This window comes from Papio anubis, chromosome 11, assembly GCF_008728515.1.
Source record: "Papio anubis isolate 15944 chromosome 11, Panubis1.0, whole genome shotgun sequence".
Lineage (NCBI taxonomy): Eukaryota > Metazoa > Chordata > Mammalia > Primates > Cercopithecidae > Papio > Papio anubis.
Genome location: NC_044986.1, coordinates 31,360,522 through 31,369,828, shown reverse-complemented (window position 1 = coordinate 31,369,828; position 9,307 = coordinate 31,360,522).

The following is a 9,307-nucleotide window of genomic DNA, read 5'->3' as shown; positions in this document are numbered from 1 at the left end:
ATCCATCTCTTTCTGGAGTTTCCAGATTTTCTATATTAAAAATAGTGCTGCAAGAGGAGTAACTGCATTAAAAAAAAAAGTGGGGGCAGTGGGGGAGTAATGCTGTGATTCCCAGAAATTGAATTAGTGGGTCAAAGGTTGCACATACATATTTATACAAGTTGCCTTTCTTTCTTCCTTTTTTCCTTCTTTCTTTCCTTCCTTCCCTCTTTCTTTCAAGATGGTGTCTCACTGTGTTGCCCAGGCTAGTCTTTAACTTCTGGGGTCAAGCAATCCTCCCTTCTCAGCCTCCTGAGCAGAGGGGATTACAGGCATGTGTCCCCACACTCAGCATAAATTGCTTTTCTAAGAGATTGGCTACTCAAGATTTATGAGGTTCTAGTCTCTTCACATCCTTCCCAGCCTGGGGGGTAAAATTATTGAGAATCTTTGCCTCTTTAGTATTATTCCATTTCTGTAGTTCAAAAACAGGCAAAACCAATCGTGGTGTTAAAAATGAAGACAGGGCCAGGTGTGGTGACTCATGCCTGTAATCCCAGCACTTTGGGAGGCCGAGGTGGGCAGATCACTTGAGGTCAGGAGTTCGTGACCAGCCTGGCCAACATGGTGAATCCCCGTCTCTAGCAAAAATACAAAAATTAGCTGGGCGTGGTGGCGGGTGCCTGTAATCCCAGCTACCGAAGGCTGAGGCAGAGAATTGCTTGAACTTGGAGACGGAGGTTGCAGTGAGCTGAGATCACACCACTGCACTCCAGCCTGGGCAACAGAGTGAGACTGTCTCAAAAAAAAAAAAAAAAAAGAAAGAAAAAGAAAAAGAAAAAAGGTGGGCATGCTGTTCACACCTGTAATCCCAACACTTTGGGAGGCCAAAGTAGGTGGATCTCTTGAGCAGCTTGGGCAACATGGCAAAACTCCATCTCTACAAAAGTTTAAAAATTAGCTAGGCATTGTAGCACTTGCCTGTAGTCTCAGCTACTCAGGATGCCAAGGAGGGAGGATCACTTGAGCTTGGGGAAGTAAAGGCTGCAGTGAGCCGTGCCATTGCATCCAGGCTGGGTGAGACAGTGAGACCCTGTCTGTCTCAAAAAAATAATAATAATGAAATCAAGATAATGACTACCCTTGTAGGGAAAAAGTGATGGGGAAGAGACATGAGGAGGACTACTGGGGTATTGGTAATGTTCTGTTTCTTGACTTCAGCATTGGTTACACAGTGTGTTTGATTTGAGAAAATTTGTCATGTTGTACATTTATGATATGTGCACTTTTCTGTAAGTTATACTTCAGTATGAAGTTGACTAAGTACACCAAAATCACAAGCAACAAAAGAAAAAATAGGTAATAATTTGGGCTTCATCAAAGTTAAAAACTTTAGTGCTTTAAAGGAAACAATCAAGAAAGTGAAAAGGACCCACAGAACAGAGAAAATATTTGCAAATCATATACCTGATAAAGGACTTGTATCTAGAATACATAAATAACTTTAAAAACTGAATAATAAAAAGACAATTCAATTTAAAAACGGGCAAAAGATATGAACAGACATTTCTCCAAAGAAGATAGATAAATGACTGATACAAGCACATAAAAAGATGCTCCACATCAGTAATTGTCAGGAAAATGCAAATCAAAGCCACAATGAGATACTACTTCCCATACTCTAAAATAGCTATAATCAAAAAGATAGACAATAACAAGCGTTGATGAGGATACAGAGAAATTAGAACCTCCACACATTGCCAATGGTAATACGAATTGGCACAGTTGCTTTGGAAAACAGTCTAGTACTTTCTCAGGTGGTTAAACATAGAGTTACCATATGACCCAGCAATTCTACCCCAAAGACCCAAGAGAAATGAAAACATATGTCGATACAAATATGTGTATATGAACATTCATAGCTGCATATTTCTTTTCTTTTTCCGTTGTTGTTGAGACAGGGTCTCAGTCTGTCACCCAGGCTGGAGTGCAGTGGTGCAATCTCAGCTCATTGCAACCTCCACCTCCCAGGCTCAAGTTATCCTCCCACCTCAGCCTCTTGAGTAGCTGGTAGTACTGGCACATACCACCACACCAGCTAATTTTTTGTATTGTTTGTAGAAAGTTTCACCATGTTGCCCAGGCTGGTCTCAAGTAATCTGCCTGTCTCAGCCTTCCAAAGAGCTGGGATTACAGGCACTAGCCACTGCACCTGACCTAGCAGCCTATTTCATAACAGCAAAAAAGTGGAAATAACCCAAATGTCCATCAATTGATGAAAGGATAACTAAAATGTAGTATATCCATATAATGTAATATTATTGAGCAATAAAAAAATTAAGCCAGGCACAGTGGCATGTGCCAGGAGTTTGAGTCCAGCCTAGGCAACATAGTGAGACCTTGCCCCTTAAAAAAAAAAGAAAAAAGAAAAGAAATTCTGGTACATGCTACAACATGGATGAGTCTTGAAAACTTCATGCTAAGTGATAGAGGCCAGTCACAAAAGGTCATATATTGTATGATTCCATGTATATGAAATGTCTTACAGACATAGATTAGCAATTACCTAGGGCTGAGAGAGTGGGGAAAATGTGGAGTGACTGCCAATGGATACGGGTGTTCTTTCGGAAGTGATGAAAATGTTTTAAAGTCAATTGTGGCGATGGTTGCACAAATTACGAATATGCTAAAAGCTGTTGAACTGTATACTTTATTGATTGACAAGGTCTCACTCTGTTGCCCAGGCTGGAGTGCATTTGCCTGACCTTGGCTCACTGCAACCTTGACCTCCTGGGCTCAAGGCATCCTCCCACCTCAGCCTCCAGAGCAGCTGATTACTACATGCTTGTACCCCCATGCTTAGCTAATAGTTGTATTTTTTTTTGTAGAGACAGAGTCTTACTATGTTGCCCAGGCTGGACCCCAGCTCTTGGCCTCAAGTAATCCTACTACCTCAGACTCCCCAAAGTACTAGGATTACAGGCGTGAGCTGCCCAGCCCAGCCGAATAGTCATTTTTATTTTTATTTTACTTTTTTGAGATGGAGTCTCACTCTGTCGCCGAGGCTGGAGTGCAATGGCACCGTGTCAACTCACTACAACCTCTGTCTCCTAGGTTCAAGCAATTCTCCTGCCTTGGCCTCCCGAGTAGCTGGGATTACAGGCGCCCACCACCATGCCTGGCTAGTTTTTGTTCGGGTTTTTTTTGTTGTTGTTTTTCTTTTCAAGACAGAGTCTCACTCTGTCCAGGCTGGAATGCAGTGGCGCCATCTCGGCTCACTGCAAGCTCCGCCTCCCAGATTCATGCCATTCTCCTGCCTCAGCCTCCCGAGTAGCTGGGATTACAGGCGCCTGCCACCACGCCCAGCTAATTTTTTGTATTTTTAGTAGAGATGGGGTTTCACTGCGTTAGCCAGGATGGTCTCGATGTCCTGACCTTGTGATCCACCTGTCTTGGCCTCCCAAAGTGTTGGGATTACAGGCGTGAGCCACCACGCCCGGCCATGCCCGGCTAGTTTTTATATTTTTAGTAGAGACGGGGTTTCACCATGTTGGCCAGGCTGGTCTGGAACTCCTGACCTCAGGTAATCCACCCGCCTCAGCCTCCCAAAGTGCTGGGATTACAGGCGTGAGCCACCACACCCAGCCATCATTTTTGTTTTTTATTTATTTTTTTGAGACAGAGTCTCACACCATTGCCCAGGCTGAAATGCAGTGGCACAATCTCAGCTCACTGCAACCTCTGTCCCTGGTTCAAGCGATCTCCTGTCTCAGCCCTCAAGTAGCTGGGATTACAGGCGCCTACCACCACGTCTGGCTAATTTTTGTATTTTGTTGTTGTTGTTGTTGTTGAGATGGAGTCTCACTTTGCTGCCCAGGCTGGAGTGTAGTAACGTGATCTCAGCTCAGTGCAACCTCCGCCTCCTGGGTTCAAGCGATTCTCCTGCCTCAGCCTCCCAAGTAGCTGGGATTACAGGTGTGTACCACCATGCCTGGCTAATTTTTTCTATTTTTACTAGAGACAGGGTTTCATCATGTTGGCCAGGTTGGTCCTGAACTCCTGACTTCACGTGATCCACCTTCCTTGGCCTCTCAAAAGGCTGGGACTACAGGCATGACCCCACTGTGCCTGGCTCCCATTTATTTATTGAGGGGCCTTTTAAAAAACAAAAAAATCTGTTTTGCATAAATTAATTATACAAAAATTATTTATTTTTAGGGTCAGGGTCTTGCTATGCTGCCCAGGCTGGGCTCAAACTCCGAAGCTTTATAAAGGGATCCTCCTGCCTCACCCTCCCCAGTAGCTTGGACTACAGGTGTCCCACACTCTACCCTACTTACATAAAAAGATTTTAACTCTTTATCATATTTGCTGCAAATATATTTCTCAGCATATTGCTTTCTTGTTTGTTCTGTTTAGAAGTTTGGTTTAGTTTTTGGCCGGGTGCGGTGGCTCAAGCCTGTAATCCCAGCACTTTGGGAGGCCGAGATGGGCGGATCACGAGGTCAGGAGTTCGAGACCATCCTGGCTAACACAGTGAAACCCCGTCTCTACTAAAAATACAAAAACTAGCCGGGCGAGGTGGCGGGCGCCTGTAGTCCCAGCTGCTCGGGAGGCTGAGGCAGGAGAATGGCATAAACCCAGGAGGCGGAGCTTGCAGTGAGCTGAGATCCGGCCACTGCACTCCAGCCTGGGCGACAAGCAAGACTCTGTCTCAAAAAAAAAAAAAAAAAAAAAAAAGAAGTTTGGTTTAGTTTTTACTTATACACATATACACCAAAGTTGTAAATTTGTATGTAGTCAAACTGGTCATTCTTTCCTTTTTTTTGGTTTTAATTAGGACAAAATTTACTCTTTTCCTTTTTGATTTCTTTATAGTATTTAAGCTTGCAAGTTTATCACCCACACACATATTCCTACAAGGCTGATGAATACTATTTAATCTCATTTTCTTCTAACTTTATTTACTTACATTTAATTCTTTTTTTTTTTTTTTTTTTTCTTTTTTCTTTTCTTTTTTTTTTTTTTTTCTTTTTTGATGGAGTATTCTCTGTCACCCAGGCTGGAGTGCAGTGGTGCTATCTCAGTTTACTGCAACCTCAGCCTCCCAGGTCAAGCAATTCTCTTGCCTCAGCCTCCCGTAGCTGGGATTACAGGTGCCCACTACCACACCTGGTTTTTTTTTTTGTATTTTTAGTAGAGACAGGGTTTCACCACATTGGCCAGGCTTGAACTCCTGACCTCAGGTGATCCACCCACCTCAGCCTCCCAAAGCACTGGGATTACAGGCATGAGCCACCATGCTCTGCCTAATTCTTTAATCTTGTATTTGTTTTATTTTATAAGTTAGGGACCGGGCGCAGTGGCTCAAGCCTGCAATCCCAGCACTTTGGGAAGCCGAGACGGGCAGATCACAAGGTCAGGAGATCGAGACCATCCCGGCTAACACGGTGAAACCCCGTCTCTACTAAAAAAATACAAAAAACTAGCCGGGCGAGGTGGTGGTCGCCTGTAGTCCCAGCTACTCCGGAGGCTGAGGCAGGAGAATGGCGTGAACCCGGGAGGCAGAGCTTGCAGTGAGCTGAGATCCGGCCACTGCACCCCAGCCCGGGCGACAGAGCGAGACTCCATCTCAAAAAAAAAAAAAAAAAAAAAAAAAAAATTTTTACGTTAGGATCTTTTTGTGTGGTTTAGTTTGGGTTTTCTACATTGCTAGCAGCATGGACCTCATAGCCTCCTAATTAGTTTCCCTTCTCCAGTTCTACACACCACATCAAACTAATCGTATTAAAAAATAATAATAATAACAGATCTGAGTAGGTCACTTCTCTGTTGAAAAATTTTTAGTGGTTTTCCATTCTCTATAAAATTAAGTCTAAACTTTGTTGGCCAGGCTGGTCTTGAACTCCTGACCTCAGGTGATCCACCCACCTCGGCCTCCCAAAGTGCTGAGAGTACAGGCATGAGCCACCACACCCGGCCCTTTCTCTTTTTTCTGGAAGGCAGGGACCAGCTCTTTTTTCTTTTTTTTTTTTTGAGACAGAGTCTCGCTTAGTCGCCCAGGCTGGAGTGCAGTGGCTCGATCTCGGCTCACTGCAAGCTCCGCCTCCCGGGTTCCAGCCATTCCTGCCTCCAGCCTCCCGGTAGCTGGGACTACAGAAGCCGCCCTTCGCCGGCTAATTTTTTGCATTTTTAGTAGAGGCGGGTTTCACACGCGTGGCGGATGGTCTCGATCTCCTGACCTCGTGATCCATGCTCGGCCTCCCAAAGTGTTGGGATTACAGAGGCGTGAAACCCACCCTGGCCAGGCCCGGGACCAGCTCTTAAACATGACCTGCATTAGATCCTTTGGTGACAACCCATTACATTTGGATGAAATTCAAAATCCTGGCCGGGCGCGGTGGCTCAAGCCTGTAATCCCAGCACTTTGGGAGGCCGATGGGCGGATCACGAGGTCAGGAGATCGAGACCATCCTGGCTAACACGGTGAAACCCCGTCTCTACTAAAAAAATACAAAAAAAACTAGCCGGGCGTGGTGGCGAGCGCCTGTAGTCCCAGCTACTCCAGAGGCTGAGGCAGGAGAATGGCCTAAATCCGGGAGGCGGAGCTTGCAGTGAGCTGAGATCCGGCCACTGCACTCCAGCCTGGGCGACAAGCAAGACTCTGTCTCAAAAAAAAAAAAGAAATTCAAAATCCTTGCTGGCTCTGTGACCTTGGGCAAGCTGCTTGACCTCTCTGTTCCTTAGTTTCCTCCTATGTAAATAGGATGGGAGACAGCTGGGCATAGTAGTGTATGCCTTTAGTCCCAGCTATTTGAAAGGCTGAGGTGTGAGAATCCTTTGAACCCAGGAGTTCATGGCTGAGGTGAGATATGATAGCATCATTGCACTCCAGCCCAGGTGACAATGAGACCCTGTCTCACAAAATAAATAAATAAAAATAAAAAATAGGCCAGGTGTGGTGGCTCAAGCCTGTAATCCCAGCACTTTGGGAGGCCGAGACAGGCAAATCATGAGGTCAGGAGATCGAGACCATCCTGGCTAACACGGTGAAACCCCATGTCTACTAAAAATACAAAAAAAAAATTAGCCGGGCGTGATGGGGGGCGCCTGTAGTCCCAGCTACTCAGGAGGCTGAGGCAGGAGAATGATGTGAACCCAGGAGGCAGAGCTTGCAGTGAGCCGAGATCGCCCCACTGCACTCCAGCCTAGGCGACAGAGTGAGACTCCATCTAAATAAATAAAAAAATAAAATAAAATAAAATAATAAAAAATAATAATAATAAATAAACAAACAAAAATAAATAAAATGGGAGCTAATTGGTCCTCCATATTTTCAGGTTCTGCATTTGTGGATTCAACTGACCATGGATGGAAAATATTCCAAAAATATGATGTCAACATCATTATAGAAAAATATAAGAAAAAAAATCCCCCCAAAAGGATGGTTGCATCTGTACTGAATATGTACAGAGATTTTTCCTTGCCATTAATCCCTAAGCAATACAATATAACAATTATTTATATAGCATTTACACTGTATTAAGTATTATAAGTAATCTTGAGATGATTTAAGTATGTGGGAGGATATGCATAGGTTATTTGCAAAGACTACACCATTTCATATAAGGGACTTAAGCATCCATGGGTGTTGATATCCATTCTGGAACTAATCCCCCCAGTACCTACATCACACAGTATGGTCAGGTTTTTTTTGTTTGTTGTTGTTGTTGTTTTAAGACAGAGTGCTGCTGTGTCTCCCAGGCTGGAGTGCTGTGGCACGATCTCTGCTCACTGCAACCTCCGACTCCCGGGTTCAAGCAATTCTCCTGCCTCAGCCTCCCGAGTAGCTGGGACTACAGGTGCCCGCCACCACGGCTGGCTAATTTTTTGTATTTTTAGTACAGACGGGGTTTCACCGTGTTAGCCAGGATGGTCTCGATCTCTTGACCTCATGATCCGCCCGCCTCGGCCTCCCAAAGTGTTGGGATTACAGGCGTGAGCCGCCACACCCGGCCTTTTTTTTTTTGAGATGGAGTCTCACTCTTTCGCCAGGCAGTGGCATGATCTCACCTGATGGTTCAAGCGATTCTCCTGCCTCAGCCTCCCGAGTAGCTGGGACTGCAGGTGCCCACCACCACGCATGGCTAATTTTTATATTTTTTAGTAGAGATGGGGTTTCGCCATGTTGGCCAGGTTGGTCTTAAACTCCTGACCTCAGGTGATCTGCCCGCCTCAGCCTCCAAAAGTGCTGGGATTACAGGCGTGAGGCACCTTGCCCAGACTGTTTTTTGTTTTGTTTTTTTTTTTTTGAGATGGAGTCCCGCTTAGTTGCCCAGGCTGGAGTTTGTGGCATGATCCTGACTCACTACAACCTCTGCCTCCCAGGTTCAAGCGATTCTTGTGCTTCAGCCTCACGAGTAGCTAGGACTACAGGCATGCACACCACACCTGGCTAATTTTTTTTTTTTTTTTTTTGTATTTTTAGTAGAGACAGGGTTTCACCATATTGACCAGGCTGGTCTTGAACTCCTGACCCCAAGTGATACACCTGCCTCAGTCTCCCAAAGTGCTGGGATTACAGGGATGAGCCACTGCACCTGGTCTTCTTCTCATCTAACCCAGCAAGCACTCCCCAGCATCAGAGTGTGTTTCCTGTACCTGAAATCCTATTCCCCATACTCTTTACTTGACTAAGTCTCCGCTGAAATATTCCCTCAGAGAGGTCTTTCTTAATACACCAGATTAAATAAAGTCTCCCTGTTATATGTTTATTCCATATTATTTGGTTATATCATAAATCGTCAGCTGGATATAGTGGCTCTCCCCTGTAATCCCAGCACTTTAGGAAGCCAAGGCGGGAGGATAGCTTGAGCCCAGGAATTTGAGACCAACCTGGGGAATGTGGCGAAACCCCATCTCTACAAAAACATACAAAAATTAGCCAGGCGTGGTGGTGCATGCATGTGGTCCCAGCTACTCTGGAAGCTGAGATAGGAGAACTGATTGAGCCCTGGAGGTTAAGGCTGGTGTGAACCATGATTGCACTACTGCACCACAGCCTGGGCAACAGAGTGACAGCCTGTCTCAAAAAAAAAAATTTGTCATTGCATATGTGTATATGTATGTATGTGGCCATTTGTTTATTTTATTTTTTTATTTTTGAGATGGAGTCTTGCTCTGTTGCCCAGGCTGAAGTGCATTGGTGTGATCGCTGCTCACTGCAAATTCTGCCTCCAAGGTTCAAGTAGTCTCATGCCTCAGCCTCCAGAGTAGCTGGGATTACAGGCGTGTGCCACCACACCTGGCTAATTTTTCTTTTTCATAA